The sequence below is a fragment of the Triticum aestivum genome, chromosome 5D, assembly GCF_018294505.1.
Source record: "Triticum aestivum cultivar Chinese Spring chromosome 5D, IWGSC CS RefSeq v2.1, whole genome shotgun sequence".
Taxonomy (NCBI): Eukaryota; Viridiplantae; Streptophyta; class Magnoliopsida; order Poales; family Poaceae; genus Triticum; species Triticum aestivum.
In genome coordinates this window covers 153889831-153907001 of record NC_057808.1, presented here as the reverse complement: position 1 = coordinate 153907001, position 17171 = coordinate 153889831, and positions in this window count along the sequence as shown.

Sequence of the window (17171 nt, the reverse complement as noted above, 5' to 3'; positions counted from 1 at the left end):
GACTGCTCCTGCGATGCCGACGTGAGGCAGGAGGTGACGAAGCCTTGGAACGAGCAGCCTCCTCCCGGCTACCCGCTGCCATTGTACACCCATGTGCAAGGCTCTAGAGGAGGAGGCAGCGCTCCACGCTGCTTGCGTCATGGCCGTGGTGGTCGGGCTATGGTGGCACGTGCCACTGGCCCACGAACTCATGCTGAGGGCTCCTCGTGCGAGTTCGTGGTGTGGGCGGCGATGCCATGCGCACATAGTTCCGATTCCCGCAGTTCTTCACCGAAGAGATGCCGCCGAGAGGGTCGCTCAAGCTGTGGTTGCAGCATGCCGAGTGTAGCACCCCGGCGAAGGGGGCGGAGCTCGAGGTCGTCTCCCCGGGCAAGATCTTCATGACTCGTCGATGGGGTGAAGTCGCCCGCGCTTGCCGTACGGAGGGGGCCCTCGCCATCCACTTTGAGTACAACAGCGCCTCCACGATGTTCTTCAAGGTCTTCGACGAGGGAGGCCGCCACCTGGAGTGCTGCCCTGGAGGGGGCCGCCAGGATGGCGCGGCAGCTGGCGTCGAGCCTGCCCCCGGGCCTGCTGGCAGTTCCTCCAATAGCAGCGATAGCTCGTGGGAGTCCAGCAAATCTCCCGAGCTTGACGAATCTCCGGAGACGAGCGACGCTATCTATGTACCACCGAGCTCTCGTTGCGCCCGGAGTGAGGCATCGACGTCTGCTCGCCGTCGCCGATGATTTGGATGGGGTCGGCGTCGGCCCCTCGTGGACCACTATTGATGATGGCGTCGATGGAGACGCCTATAGCTAGGACCCCCTGAAATTTTTCTTCTTTTGTTCCCTGCGAGGAATTGGAACGAACCCCATGGGGGTGTGCAAGGAATTTGTATTGATTTTGCTTTGATGCTTATTACCCCTACTATGAGATTTGTGGTTGCACGTCCCTCTTTTCATTCGCGCGGTAGCTTAGCACTCTACGCCGGCAGGTCCCAGTCCCCACGCAGGCTTCCGCAGTCGCTGGTATGCCAGGTCGCGATGCTGTGTTCAAGGCCAGGAGGTGAGCGGCCCGAGGTCCAGTAAGAGCTCCCGAGGTGCGATGCTCGAGAGGTCCCTATTGGCGTGCAAGTTGCGTCACGAAGGTAGAAAAGGAAGGCGGCATTGCTAGAGCATGGCTGCCCGAACTAAAATATTCCAATTGTGGCGTTGTGCTATGTGAGTATGTGACTTATCTTGTCGAGTCCGAGGTGGTCCCTTGTACGACGTTCGGTTTGCGCTTCAGCGGCGGTGTTACTGGGCACGGCTCACGCCGGCTCCCCCCTTCCTTGCTCGTCTAAATGCTCTGCGTCCTCAGGTCCCGACCCTTGAGCAAGCTCAGCCGCCGCTGGTATGCCAGGTCGTGGTGTCATGGTCAAGGCCAGGGGGTGAGGGCTGGAGAGTCAGTAGGAGCTCCTGAGGCGCGATGCTCAGGATCCCCCTTTAACGCGCAAGAAAATCATGCAAAAGGAGGGCGGCCGGCGAGGCCACCCGTAGCCGAGCCCCGTAGATCCCTGCGGGTTAGTGCGGGGGAGAATACAACTTGTAATCGCGCTTGTTGTCCAGCCACTGGTATTTCTACAAGAACACGAAGGCACTGAGGGTCTGGTGAGGTGACTTGCACGGGGCGTGCCGCGAGCCAGAGCTCGACCATTGAGGTTTGTCAGCGTTGCAGGGACGGACCCGAGCACAAGCGTGTTGCCAGAATGTGTAGGCCCCATTGCAAGATGAGCAGGAGGCCGGTCAACAACACTGGTGGCCGTGAAGGACAACAGGCAAGCAGGTGATAATCATAAGGTAACTCATGCAAGGAAGCAAACTAGTTCAGATAAATACAAGAACGATACATGGCGCATGGATGGACCCATGCGGCCTGGGGATGATGCAGTCCGAGGGGCGCCCCGAACAGAGTAAGCTAGAGATGCAAAAGGATACACGTCGCTGGGACTAGTCCGTGCGACTTGGGGATAGTGCTGCACGAGGGGCACCCCCAACTGACTGAATCGGAATGAGTCACCTGATTCCGTTCCTGGAGAAGTGTTGAGGTGGGTGAAGACGCATGCTGAAGGAGTTGCTCCTCACGAGCCGCCTGGGTCCTGAACCTCGGGAGGCTTCGGGGGCCCGGGCGGCTCATGAAGAACCATCGCCATCTCTGCCAGAACTGCCTGATGCCGGGCCTCCTGAGCCGCCAGAATGCTCTGCAGGTGGCGCTGGAAAGGTGACCGCCACGTTCGGCAAGCCAAATGGCATGTGAACATAGTTGTGAGGTGTACCCTAGCACCGACCAACACGTGAAGGGAAGAAACGCTCCTGAGATGCCGCCCTGTTGAGTCCTGGGATGTCGACGTAGACGCGCAGCTCATCGTCCTTGCCAGGACAAGGAGCTGCGCCAGGTGGTGGGCGGCGGTCGTCGCACATGGTCCTCGCCTCTTGGAGCTCCTGAGCCAACTTTGAGGAGGGCACCGGGCACGCCTTCCTATGCGAGGGAGGGGGCGCCCCATTCGTGGGCACAGGTCCTACTGGAGACACCACTCTCCTGAGGCCCTTGGCAGAGTAGTTGCTTCTTCTTCTTGGGGACTACCTCAGGAGGGATGGCGGCACCTTCGTTGTCGTCTTTGGCTACCGCAGCCTGGTAGGCGCGCTGGAGAGAGAGCACCGCATCCTTTTGCTCGGAAGCGACTGTGATGACGCTGGAGCTCCCTGGCATCTTGAGGACATTGTAGCCGTGGTGGGTCCCTGCCATGAACTTCGCCAGGGCTGGATACCCAAGGATGGCATTGTACGGCAAGCGGATCTGGGCGACATCGAAGTCGATGAGCTCGGTGCGGTAGTTGTCGCGCTTGCCGAAGGTGATAGGGAGGCAGACCTACCCTGTCGGGGTGGTGGAGTCGTCGGTCACTCCTGAGAAGGGCTTGGTTGGCTGCAGCTGATCATATGCCACTTGGAGGCGGTCGAATGTCTCGACGGAGAGGACATTGAGCCCTGTGCCGCCATCGATGAGGGTCTTGGTGACTTGGACATTGCTGATGATGGGCGAGCAGAGCATCGGGAGGGCGCCGGCAGTTGCCGAGCACTTGAGCTGGTCGGATGAGCCGAAGGTAATGGTGTACTTGGACAATTGTTGGTGTTTTGGGAACGGGGGTCCCCAGACATGCCTGCCTGCAGCCCACGGCGTGGCTCCACTCGTGGCCCAGTACGGCCCGTCTTCACCAGCAAATGCCCAAGACCCTCGCGAGGGACCAAGCCTTGCGAGGCGGACGACAGAAGACCTCCTCGGGAGTGGCCTCACCAGGCTGGCTCGCGAGGGGCGGAGAGATCAAGGAAAGGCGAGCCTCGCGAGGTTCCAATGGCGTAAGCCATGACGGCCAAGGCCAGGCGGGCGCCAACGCGCAGTGTCCTCGTTTCCTCTTTGGTGCTAAGGAGGCAAGCGCAGGCGAGGAGTACCGAGGCATCAGGCAAAGGTTTCCATATCGGTGCAACGAGACCAAGACCAGCAGGATGGAGGTCAATGTGGAGCCCAAGACGACGTCACCACCAGAGCCTTTGGCAGGCGAAGACCACCTTTAGTCAGGATAGCTTGTACTAGCTGTCCCCCTTAAAATTGGCCGTTGTTGGCTCCCTTCCCACTCAATATTCGGGGAGAGGACCAGGGCCTCTATAAATAGGACTAGCCACCACAGTAAGAGGGAGAGATCATCCTCACCCACACAAGTTCACCAAGCAGAAGAACACCTCTCCTCAGGACGTTTTTCTTCCCCTTGTACTGTTCATCCACAGCCCAAGAGGCAATCCACCGCACCACACTAGAGTAGGGTATTACACCACAACGGTGGCCCGAACCAGTATAAACCTCGTGTCTCTTGTGTTGCGGGTTCGTCGAGCTAGGGTTTCAGATCGCTGTGAGGCTGAGGGCGTGATTAGGTAGGGGAAATCTTTGTGCGCACCCCAGTGTTCGAACCTCAAGGGTTTGCCGGAACCCAAAATCCAACAACCACCTGAGCGGGCGCGTGGCCTCGAGCCTGGGGAGGGCCGTGTTCACCTCGCGAGCAAACTTCTTGAAGATGCACTGAGAGGCTGGGGCCTGAGCGCCGCCCAAGATACAAGAGATGGCTCAAGGCTCCTGGAAGCCCCAATCCCCTTCGTCCTGGTTATGGTCGTCGTTCCTCCTTGGTGGTGGCGGTGGCAGAGGGAGGCTAGCATTGCCCTGAGGGCGGTCCTCGCGAGGCTGGTCCCTCCAGGCACCCTCGCGAGGTTGGTCCTGCCAGCGGTCCTCACGAGGTCGGTCGCGCCACTCCTGGCGGGGGCCGTGGTCATCCCAGCATCCTTCACTTCTGCCTCCTCCGTGGTCTTTGCCCCGGTCGTTGTGCTCGGGGCATCGATCGAAGCGCCCGTCGCGGATGTCCCTGAGCTCCCGAGAGTCGCTTGTGTTGTGGTTGTGCACATTGTGGAAGGCAAAGAATGGGTGGCTGGCCTTGGATGACTCGGGGTAGTCGCTTCCGCGTTTCATCTCTGGCTCCGCCGTGAGCACGGCAGCCCCCTTTTTCTTCATGTCCTTGGTCTTGGCCTTCTTGTCTTCCGGGTCGGGAGCTGGAAGCTCGAAGAGGGAGAGGCGTCCCTCCTCAGCTCTTGTGCACTTGGTCGCCATGTTGAACATCTCCAGAGTCGTGCACAGGTCCTCGTGCATGGAGAATTCGTCCTTCATCTTGACATCACGGACGCCGTCGGAGAACGCTGAGATGATGGCCTCGTCCTTCACCTTGGGGATCTTGAGGCTAACGCTGTTGAAACGCTGGATGTACTTCTGGAGGGTCTCCCCTGGCTGCTGCTTAATGCACCGCAAGTCACCAGCAGTAGGCGGGTGGTTGCGAGTGTCTTGGAAGTTGGCAACAAAGCGATCGCGCATCTCTCCCCAGGAGGAGATCGATCCCGCGGGTAGGTTCAAGAGCCACGAGCGCGCGCCGTCCTTGAGAGCCATGGGAAACCAGTTCGCCATAACTTTCTCGTCGCTGTTGGCCGTCTTGATGCTCAGTTTGTAGAGTTGCTGTCGGATTATGGGTTCCTGCAAAACCCTCAAGGTTCGAACACTGGGGTGCGTACGAAGGTCTCCCCCTACCGATCCACGTCGTGACTTCGCTGAGATCTCAAGGGCTAACGCGACGAACTCGCAACACAAGGGACACAAGATTTATACTGGTTCGGGCCACCGTTGTGGTGTAATACCCTACTCCAGTGTGGTGGTGGTGGATTGCCTCTTGGGCTGAGGATGAATGGTAAAAGGGGAAGAACAACCTCCTCAGGCGAGGTGTTCTTGTGCTTGGTGAACTTGTGTTGGTGAGGATTACTCGAGATGAGATGAGATGCCTCCAAATGAGTTATCTCCTATGGTGGTGGCTAGTCCTATTTATATAGGCCCTGGTCCTCTCCCCAAATATTGTGCGGGAAGGGAGCCAACAACGGCCAATTTTAAAGGGGGCAGCTAGTAGAGCTTATCCTGACAAAAGCAGTCTTTGCCTGCAAAAGGCTCTCGTGGTGACGCCGCCTTGGGCTCCATGGTGACCTACGTCTTGCCGTCCTGCTGGTCTTGGTCTCGTTGCACCGATATGGAAACCTATGCTTGACGCCTCGGTACTCTGCCCCTGCGCTTGCCTCCTTAACATAAAAGAGGAAACAAGGACACTATGCGCGCTGGCGCCCGCCTGGTCTCGGTCGTCATGGCTCACGTCACGAGAAACTCGCGAGGTTTGCCTTGCCTTGATCTCTCCGCCCCTCGCGAGCCAACCTGGTGAGGCCACTCCCGAAAGGGACTTGCGTCGTCCGCCTCGCGAGGCTTGGCCCCTCGCGAGGGTCTTGAGTGCTTGTTGGTGAAGATGGGCCGTACGGGCCCGCTCGCAGAGCCATGCCGTGGGCCACAGGCAGGCCAGTCTGGGGACCCCCGTTCCCAGAACGCCGACAGTAGCCCTCAGGCCCAAGGCGCGCTCGGGCTTGGCTTCGAGGCGAAGCCAAAGGTCAAGTGCGGAGCGCCGTGGGCCCCAATAGCCCGCGGCCTTGGTCGACATGTGGCGGTTGATTGGACGTGGGCGTCTCCGCTTCCCCACGCTGCCTTGGAATCCGCCTGGCTATGCGGCCACCGCAACCTACACAGTTATTCTTCCATCGCCCGCGCCATACTTCCCCAATTCCTCTGCTTCCCCGGGACTCTGCTCCTCTTTCCAATCTGAACTGAGCTCTGCTCACTCCGTCGCCATGGCGCCGAAACAAGCGGATAAGGGGAAGAAACCTCTGTCTTTGGCCAGTGCGCCTCCGGCCGTCGAGCCTGCAGTTGGTCGATCGTTGGTGCTCAACGATGAGGCCATGGGCAAGGTGTGTCCCATGCTCGCCTCTAGTTTTAATGAGTGGGGAAAGACGGTGGCTTGGCCTGCGTATCGTGCTCGCATTGACCGGGCTGCCACCGAGGTCCTAATCTTCGTCGATGCCCTTTGGGCCGGCCTAGTCCCCCCTTTCTCCGCCTTCTTCAACGCAGTGCTTGAACACTATCAGATCCACATGCTTCATCTTGATCCCCAATCCATGACCCTTCTTGCCGTCTTCGCCTTCGTGTGTGAGGCCATGGTGGGCATTGCCCCTTTCGTGGCTCTTCTTCGCCACTTCTTCTCGTTGCATCTGATTGACCCCCGGCAGAGCTTGGAGGCCTAAGCTTCCAGGCTGTGGCTGCGACGGCAGGCACGGGGATCGACTTCGAGCTTCCTCCATCCATGAGTGGGTTTCGGACACGGTGGGTATTTGTTGATGTCGGAGTGCTCAGCCCTCTGCTCCATTCTTCGTTGGCGCCTACCGTCCCCAACTCCGGTTGGGGCCACGAGAAGCTCACGAGCCCTTGCCTTGTCCCCGTCTGGCTCAGGCTAAAGTGGCTAAAGGACCGTGGCATAACTGCGCCTATGGTGGTGAAGGAGTTTGTCGAGCGCCGAGTCGCTCCGCTTCAGCACCATTCTTGGCCGATGTGGGCCTTGCTCAAAAGCAAGCACTATATGAGGCTTCAGGAGTCTGGGCTCCCTCTTGAGATGCGGCAGACGGTACTTGGGGTCTTGGCGGGCGTTCCGTTGCCGGACGACATGCCTGGGAAGAGTTGTTTGTTGTACCGTTGCTCGAACAAGGAGGAATTCATGGAGCACATGCCTTCCTTTGACGAGTGGGGTTGCGCCCAGACGACCTGGTGGGGCCCCGCGAGAACCCCGTCAACGTGGTTCCCCTCTTCGCTACTGGCGCCGAGCTCACCCTGAGTGTGGATGCAGGGAGGCGTGCACCGTCCGAGGCCGATGGCCCTAGTACTGGGGTGCTGATGCCGCCTAGGGCTCCCGAGGCGTCGTCCTCAGGAGCCTGTGATTCTTGTCCTGGCACGACAACTGCGGGGGCGACGCAGCGCGCGACTCCTTAGGCTGAAGCTCCTGAGACCTCGGCAGGTCGCTGCGAGATGGCGCCCGACAGCTCTCCTCGGCTTGGCGCCCCTGAGGCTGTCCCTTCAAGCGCTTCACTTGCTGCACCTCGTGCTGGCTGCCATGTCCAACGCTTTGGTCGGCTCTGCATGGACTTCGAGGAACTCTGGAAGAGGAAGAGGTCCCCGAGCAGCAGCGGCGGCATCTTCGGGCCCTTGAAGCAGAGGAAGTACATCGCCATTGACGAGTACTTACCGTATCTTTGTGGCTTCTTGAGTGCTGCTTTCCTCCCTGACGTTGGCTCTTCAGGGTCCCTTCAGCCGCAGCCGCTCAGTCTCCCGAGAAGCAGTCTCCTCTCTCCTCGTCTCCCCCGCTAACGTTGAGCGCCCCTAGCCTGCACGCCGCCTTTGGTGCAGGGTCGGTTGCAGGGGCGCGCTCGCCTCCATGGCTCCTTGAGCTTACGCCCCCGTCGTCCCTCCTCCACGGCCTTGCCTGGAGCTCAGCGAGCATGCCAAGGACTCCTCCTCTAATCGTGGACGGCGGCTGGATGGCTTCGGTCTCGGGTGCCTCCTTGAGCAGTGGGCCCTGACTCATCCGGGCCCCTTGCGAGGCCAGGCCGGCCTCCTGGTGCACGCCAGCCCCCAGCCCCATGCTGTGAGGGGGCGTGCAGCTTCGGGCCCCGCCTGCAGCCCCCGCGGTGGAGGACGAGATGGGCCGTGCGCTTGAGTTCGAGCACGGACAGAGCGTTGTTCGTCATGAGCTCTTCCAGGAGGCGATGGGCGCGATGAACCGACTCGGTGAAGAACTCACAGACGTCGACGCGCGCCTGGAGGCCAAGGGTCTTCGGTTGGAGGAGGAGCGGCATAAGTTGAAGGTGGCCATCAACCTCGGGCGTCACCAGCGTGAGCTTGATAACGCGAAGGATGAAGCTTCTCTCGCAACCTCGCGTGAAGCCTGCTCTCGAGCTCTGGAAGAGGCCCGAGAAGCTGACCGCCACCGCGAGGCTGCGGAGAAGCGCGCGTGGGAGCTCCCAGACTAGAGCACCTCCTTGGAGCGGCAAGTGGAGGCGCACAGAGCTGCCCTTGCGTCGCTGAGGGGGACACCCGCCGAAGAAGAAGAGATCCGGAGGCGTTGGCACTGGAAGCCATGGAGCGTAGCCTCGAGCTTGGGCGACTGGAGACGAGGGATTGTCAAGTTGCCCACGAGGAAGATGTCGTTGGTCCTCGCGAGGCCAAGGCCCAGGAGGAGGTCGATCGCCGGGTGGCCGAGGTTCGCCTGGGTCTTGAGGGTAGGCATGACCTGAAGTTGAAGTTCGCGGAGACGGAGGCTGCGGGTAGGGCCGCTGCCCTTAGGCCCAGGCTAGCTGAGGTGGAGAGGCGCGAGGAGGCCACAGCAGCGGCCCTGGCCACGGCGCAGGCGGAATTGGCCTCCGCCCGTGCCAAGCTGCTCTCTCTTCAGAAGCGGGTTGCTGACGCCGAGTCCGTTGCGCGGTAGAACAGGGAGGAAGTGCTTCAGCGGCGGACGCTGGAGCGCGTGCATGCTCCCATGGTTCAGGACCTTCGGAACAGGGCCAATTCTGCCCTGGGCCACATCTGTGATGAGAACGCCCCTCACCCCCACGTGAACGACTACGCCAGCCACCTCCGCTTCTTCGTCGATGTGGTGATGCGCCTGTAGAACCGCTCCGAGAGAGCTCGCCTACTTGTCGAAGAGAGGACCCGCAGCCTGCTGGGGCGCGCATTCTCCCGTGTCTTCAGCCATCTTCAGAACACCTACTAGTGCATCGACTTTGACGCCGCCATTGCTCTAGTCCCGGAGGCCATCCGGGGCGACCTGGCGCGGTGGGTGGAGGATAATGTGCACACACTGGTCAGGGCCTTCTCTTCTGACGACGACGCGGTGGTGGTCGTGATGGACGAAGGCAACGTGGTCGATGATGATGTTAACGGTGCCGGAGGAGGCGATGGTGATGCTGGCGACGGTGGCAGCGATGCCAGCGGGGCGTCTGGAGGCGATGCAGCGAGCGACATGTCCGACTGATCCCCGCACTTCCCAGCTATTTGTCTTGCATGCAGAGGCTTCGGCGTGGCCCTAGAGGTTGTAAGAGCATTTTGAGAGGGGGAGCCCCTCGTGTAAACAAACCGCTGCCTTTATTTTTTTATGTCAAGCTGAGTGTGCGCCTATGTGAATCCATGAATCTGGTGGTATGTTTGCTGTTGCGGCTTACCTTAGCCGGGGTAAGCCTCGAACTGGATCGTGAGGTCGTGAGCTCCCGAGGAACTCCTGAAGGGTCTGCTAATTCGCCCAAGAGGGCCTCGCGAGAATTAGGTGCCGATCGTGGTATCGACGCGCGCGGTGCGTATGCTGCGCCCAGCTCCGCTCGCGAGGGGACCGCGAGGGGGATGTAGTGAGCGCGAGCTTCGGAATAAGGCAAGAACCAGATAGCAAGAAATCGCTCGAACGAGAAAAGGCACCCCCCACGCGCATCAATGAAAATTTAACTTCAACTTAAATCCAAATCCAGAAGGCAAGGCTACAGAAAAGGGATCTAAAGCAAATGGCTGCGTCCGGCACCTAGTCTAGTCTTCTTGTCTTCGAGTCTTCTCACCAGCGTGGAGCTAAGTGCTGCCACTAGGACGTGGGAGGGAGCCCCCGAGGCTTGAGGTGGCACTCCTGAGACTGCGGGGCGTGTACAGCCCCACTCGTTATTACGTCAGAGTGTCACGGGCGGAGACCTTCACAGACGTGAGCCCTACTTCATATCGCTAGACGAGGGCCCCACCTTGCGCCTCCCTCGACCACCGTTGGGGGCGACCGGAAACCAAGACGACACCAAAGGGGCAAAGGGGACGCCAGCGGCATCCTCGGCGACCACGAGTCCTCTGCCGGGGGTAGGCTCTGGAGCACCTCCCCGGCAGAGGGCCTACCTCCAGGGGACGCCTTGCTCCGCGCGGCGCTGGGGTGGGCCTTCGTCCCGGCTTCCTTCCTGCAGTCCCCAGCGTGCCCCTCCTGGCGGGAGGGAGGCCGACAAGCTGGGACCGCCGTCCGCCGATGGGACCTGATCCTCCTGTGCACCATGGTTAGCGTAAGCCTGCTCCTCAGGAATTAGTGGTACTAGTAGTCGTTGTCGCCGGCGCGGTTGGCGAGGCTTCCGGATGGCTCCTGAAATGTGCCGGCTTCTAGCGTCTCCTCCTCCCAGCCCGGCTCGAGGAACGAGCCAGGGTCGTCTTCGAGCAATTACTCCTGGTCCACCATGCGGGGCACGTAGGCCTCCGAGGCCGCCATAGTGCCCCACGCTCCATGTCGCCCGTCCTAGCGTGCCGCCTCAAGGATGGTAGGGTTGCATCCCGCTTGGACCGTAGGTGGCGGCGCTCGTGCCCGCCCCCAGTGGAGGTGGCGCGGGCACGAGCGGGCGTACAGCTCCGTTTGTTGCACCGGTGTCGATGAAGCCTGGTAGTGTGCCTGTGGGCACGCGGGCGCGGCGTGGTCCTCCATGCAACCCGGCTGCAGCTTTTGGCGTGAGCGGAGTACAGAAGGGTGGCGCTCCTGAAGGCGCAGCGTCCAAGAGCTCGGCGACGCGCTCTAGCAAAGCATCCCGACCGCTCTCCATTAACCGGCATCGTAGCAGTTCTCGAGCCACTGTGAGCGCGGCCCTCATGTTCGCCTGCTCCCGCCGGGTGTGCGGCGCCGTGGCGGTAGCGTGGCTGGAGGCCCTCGCGGCAGCTCGCACTTGTCGTGGAGTAAGAGCAGAGGGTGAGTGACCGCGCCGCCCGCGCCCCGTGGTGTTTGGCGGTGCGCGTGCCACCTGAGGCGCGGGGTTGAGGTCTTCTTGGGCAGACAGCACCGCCCGGGCCGGCCAGGCCGCCCAACGGTCTGTATTGGCTCTTGAGTCGGCGAAAATCGGAGCCGCGGAGCACCGAAGGATCAACGGGCGGATCGGCTGGTGGAAGAAGAGATCCGGCGCACCCCTACCTGGCACGCCAAATGTCAGATTGTGGGTTCCGGCAAAACCCTCAAGGTTCAAACACTGGGGTGCGCACGAAGGTCTCCCCCTATCGATCCACGTCCTGACGTTGCTGAGATCTCAAGGGCTAACTCGACGAACTCGCAACACAAGGGACACAAGATTTATACTGGTTCGGGCCACCATTGTGGTTTAATACCCTACTCTAGTGTGGTGGTGGTGGATTGCCTCTTGGGCTGAGGATGAACAGTACAAGGGGAAGAACAGCGTCCTCAGGCGAGGTGTTCTTGTGCTTGGTGAACTTGTGTGGGTGAGGATTACTCGAGATGAGATGACATGCCTCCAAATGAGTTATCTCCTACCGTGGTGGCTAGTCCTATTTATATAGGCCCTGGTCCTCTCCCCAAATATTGAGCGGGAAGGGAGCCAACAACGGCCAATTTGAAAGGGGACAGCTAGCACAGCTTATCCTGACAAAAGCAGTCTTCGGCTGCAAAAGGCTCTGGTGGTGATGCCGCCTTGGGCTCCATGGTGACCTCCGTCTTGCTGTCCTGCTGGTCTTGGTCTCGTTGCACCGATATGGAAACATTTGCTTGACTCCTCGGTACTCCGCGCCTGCGCTTGTCTCCTTAGCATCAAAGAGGAAACAAGGATACAGTGCGCGCTGGCGCCCGCCTGGTCTCGGTCGTCATGGCTCACGTCACGAGAACCTCGCGAGGTTTGCCTTGCCTTGATCTCTCCGCCCCTCGCGAGCCAACCTGGTGAGGCCACTCCTGAAGGGGTCTTGCACCGTCCGCCTCGCGAGGCATGGCCCCTCGCGAGGGTCTTGAGTGCTTGTTGGTGAAGATGGGCCATATGGGCCCACTCGCAGAGCCACGCCATGGGCCGCAGGCAGGCAAGTTTGGGGACCCCCGTTCGTAGAACGCAAACAGCTGCAAGAACTCAACGAGGTCGGGGGTGCCGTCATAGCGCAGAGGCAGGTCGGGCTTGAACTTGCCGGGCAGACAACGCTGCGCAGCTCGAGGGTGAAGGCGCGGCAGCCCGCTGTGGTCACTGGAGCCCGTTGTGGAGGTGGAGCCTGGTCTTGGTACCCACGCGCTGCCGCCGCAGGTGGCGTGCTATCTTGACATGGTGGTGCAGGGAGTGCAGGGGCATCTTCTTGCGGCCGCAGGATTTCCTGGCCGCTTCCTTCTTCACGCGCGGGCGCCCTACGCGGTGGTTCGTGCCGCGGGGCCGCGCGTCTTGGTGCGAGGGAGACGTCTTGATGTGGAGGTGGCGGAGGGGCTCCATAGGCTATGTCGCCTGCAACAGGAGGTGGACGAGGCAGCAAGAGAGACAGTGCGGGAGAGCCCCCAGCAGCGCTGACGAGCTCGGCGATGCGGTCCAGCCGGTCTTCATAGAGGTCGTCGACGGGGCAGTAATGCAGGAGCTCGCGCGCCATGAGCAGTTCGGCCTGCGCGTCTGCAGGTGCGCAACGAGGGTGGGACGACGAGCCTACTAGAGTCAGTGACGGGGTGGCGGTGCATCCGTCCCGCCGCACGGAGGGGAGCAGCAACGAATCTTGCTACTCATTGCCCGTCGGGCCACTGGCGGCGTTGGCAGCGGGTGATGGAGAGCGACGGGGAGGTCCGCCGACGGGCGCCGTCTGGGCGACGCGAGAGGCAAGGGCTGCTCGGCGCTCAGCACGGGCCCGGCGAGTGTCAGCCATGGATGTAGTGGAGCAGTGGTGCGTGGATTGAGAGGAGAAAGGCCTCGACGCCCCCTACCTGGCGCGCCAAATGTCGAATTACGGGTTCCGGCAAACCCTTGAGAGGTTCGAAATCTGGGGTGCGCACGAAGAACACTCTCTCCGTAGCTCGCACGCTCAATGATCCCACGGCCTAGTTTGACGGACCCAAAGAACAAGAGACATGGAGGTTTATACTGGTTCGGGCCACCTTGCTATGTAATACCCTACTCCAGTGTGTGGTGGATTCCCTCGAGGGGCTGACGATGAACTAGTACAGTGGACGAATAGCCTCATGAGGTGAGGTGTTCTTGGGCTCGATGAGCTGATGTGTGTGAGGATGATCTGAATGATCTGCCCCCCGCTACGGTGGTGGCTAGGTCCTATTTATAGTGGCCTTAGTCCTCTTCCCAAATGTTAGGAGGGAAGGGATCCCACAACGGCCATGTTTGAAGCAGGACAACTACTACAAGCTGTCCTGACAAAAGGTGGTCTTCGCCTGCCAAAGGCTCTGGTGGTGATGCTGCTGTGGGCTCCGTGATGACCTCCGTCATGCCGTCCTGGCGGTCTTGGTCTTGTTGCACCGATATGGAAACCTTTGCCTGATGCCTGGGGTCCCCGCTCCTACGCTTGCGTCCTTAGCACCAAAGAGGAACTGGTACACTGCGCCCGCTGCCGCCCGCCTGGCCTTGGACATCATGGCCCACGTCACGTGAACCTCGCGAGATGCCCCTTGCATAGATATCTCTGCTCCTCGGGAGCTGGCCTAGTGAGGACATCCCCCAGGGAGGTCTTGGTGTCGTCCGCCTCGTGAGGCTTGGCCCCTCGTGAGGGTCTTGGGTTGTCGCTACTGAAGTGGGTCCGTACCAGGCCATTGGTGGAGCCATGCCTCAGGCCGCAGGCAGGCAAGTTTGGGCACCCCCTGTCCCAGAACGTTGCTCGCGCAAGGAAGAACAAGGCACTCGACAGATGTCCTAACAAATTTTTGCAGCTTCACGATGCCTCCCGAGGCCAGCAGCGCCTGAGCCAGTAGCAAGGAAGCCTCACCATATGCCAGGAGGCGCGCCCTCACGAGATGAAAACCAACCCCGAGCGTATTAAGCTAAGTTGCCCCTTTTACATCTATGTGGAGCACGAACAACGTCGGAGCAATAAGCATAACATAATAGCATAAAGACCGCAGTTCATAACATGCCCCAGCAGGGCCATCTACCTTTTCTCAAAATGGAGGAAGGAGGGAAAACTCAAACAAAAGCGGCCCGCGCGACCGTGGCGGCTCACGAGGCCCGGCACCGAGGGCCTCCCGGACTGAGCTTAGTCTGAGCCCCTCTCGCGCTTCACCACCACGTGGCGGCGGGATGACCTGCCACCATCCTCGAAGCGGGCCCGGCGGCGAGGCGGCTGGTCGTAGCCGCCGCTACTGGTGCTCTCGCTGGCGGAGAAGCTACCCCCACTGGGAGAATCGCGGCCGTCGCCAAAGGCGAGTTCACCCTCAACCTCGTCACGGCTGTCGCCCAGGCCGAGCTCGTCGTCTCTACTGCTGTCTTCTTGGCAGCACCCTGCGCGGTGACCATCTCCCCCGGAAACCCTCACAAAGAGGGTCACGGCGCCATCGTACTTGAAGTGGAGGGTGCACCGCCCGCTCAGGCGAAGTGCGAGGGCAAACGTCTGCCAGCCGCGGGTCAGGGCCACGTTACCCGCAACAGAGGTCTCCACCGCGAGCCACGAGGCCTTGCTGCAGCAACCGTCGGCTTGCAGCCAGAGGCCGCTAAGACCCCCAGCCGGCAGCTCGCAGGCAAAGGAGTGTGGGAGCTGGAGCCAGGTGCCTGCCGGACTTTCCGACCACACAACGAACTCCGGGAGTACCTCCGCCGAATGGAAGCGCGTCCGAGGAAGCCTGGCGACCACGGCATGCCAACCCTCGGCGCAGGGGCTGCTCCGCCTAGAGGGGCCTCCGCCGTGGAAGGAGGCACCACTATGGCCGCCGGGGACGACACCGGTCCCCGAAGGAGTGCGACCGTGCCCCCGAGGAGCCATGGCGGTGGTCGCAGCATGCTTACGGGTGCGACCTCGCCCCCTTTTGGGCAGTGGCGTGCCAGGCCCCTCCTGGCAAGCCTCCCCTTTCTCCGCGGCCGAGAACCTCTTCGTCGGCGCCATTGGAATACAGCAAGACAACGAGGCGAGGAGGAAGAATAAGAAGCAGGAGGCATGGAGAAGGAGATGAGCAACGGGGGCTCCGCCCCTTTACTCATTTATAGCCAGAAGGAGGCCAACCGCCGGCCTCCACGATCGCAGGTAATGATGGTTTTCTTCTGCATGCAGCAGGGTCTTGTCAAGTCGAACGATTGCCGAGGCAGCATGGGGAAGCAGAGGCGCCCACGTCCCATCGATCGCCAGCGTCAATCAAGGCCGCAGGCGGTTGGGGCCCGTAGCACTCCGCACTTGCCCTTTGGCTTCGCCTCGAAGCCAAGTTCGAGCACGCCTTTGGCCCGGGGGCTACTGTCGGCGTTCTGGGACCGGGGGTGCCCAGACTTGCCTGCCAGCGGCACGAGGCGTGGCTTCACCAAGGTATGGCCCAGCTTGAGCAGTGACAATCCAAGACCCTCGCGAGGGGCCAAGCCTCGCGAGGCAGACGACACCAAGACCTCCCTGGGGCGGCCTCACTAGGCTGGCTCCCGAGGAGCAGAGATATCTATGCAAGGGACACCTCGCGAGGTTTGCGTGACATGAGCCATGATGACCAAGGCCAGGCGGGAGCCAGTGGGCGCAGTGTACCAGTTTCCTCTTTGGTGCTAAGTAGGCGAGTGCAGGCGTGGAGTCCCGAGGCATCAGGCAAAGTTTTCCATATAGGTGCAACAAGACCAAGGCCAACAGGACGGAGGTCATCGCGGAGCCCACAGCAGCATCACCAGCAGAGCCTTTGGTAGGCGAAGACCACCTTTTGTCAGGATATCTTGTACTAGGTGTCCCACTTCAAACTTGGCTATTGTGGGATCCCTTCTCGCCGAACATTTGGGAAGAGGACCAAGGCGACTATAAATAGGACCTAGCCACCACCGTAGCGGGGGACGGATCATTTAGATCATCCTCACACATATCAGCTCATCGAGCCCAAGAACACCTCACCTCCTGAGGCTATTCATCCACTGTACTAGTTCATCCTCAGCCCCTCGAGGTAATCCACCACACAATGGAGTAGGGTATTACACCGCAAGGTGGCCCGAACGAGTATAAACCGCCGTGTCTCTCGTTCTTTGGGTCCGTCGAGCTAGGCCGTGGGATCTTTGAGCTTACGAGCTAGGGATAGAGTGTTCTTCCTGCGCACCCCAGAGTTCGAACCTCTCAAGGGTTTGTCGGAACCCGTAATCCGGCAATGTTGGTCGTCAGGAAGTTCCCCGGTTTGGAGGAAGTGGACTATGTGCCTTGCCCAAATTGAAGCTTGGGGCTCAGCAACAAGGACTAGCGGCACCTCCTCTACTGTTGGGCACATTCCTCGTACGCGGGGTCCATGTGTCACGCCCAATATGCGACTCTATCCTAAAGGAACTCGAAGGTCCCACCAAGGATAGAAGTGCATATTGGACACGCTTTTGCAATGTTAATATCATTACATCGTACCATTACATAATAGTTGGGGATACATACAAAGGGCATACAAATACCACAAGAATACATCAAGCACCATACATGAGAACAACATCCGACCACGGATGAAACACAAACAGAAACTCAAACTACATCCACCCTGCTAGCCCAGGCCACTGACCAGGAACCTAACCCAAGGTCAACAAAGAAGAAGAAGAACTCCAAAACATGTAAACATCGCTCTCACGTCATGATCATCGCATTACCTGTACCTGCAACTGTTCTGTAGTAATCTGTGAGCCACGAGGACTTAGCAATCCTATTACCATGGGTATCAATACTAGCAAAGCTTAATGGGTATGGAAAGGATAAGTGGTGAGGTTGCAGCAAGCGACTAAGCAATGTATGGTGGCTAACTTACGAGTGCAAGAGTAAGATTAGAA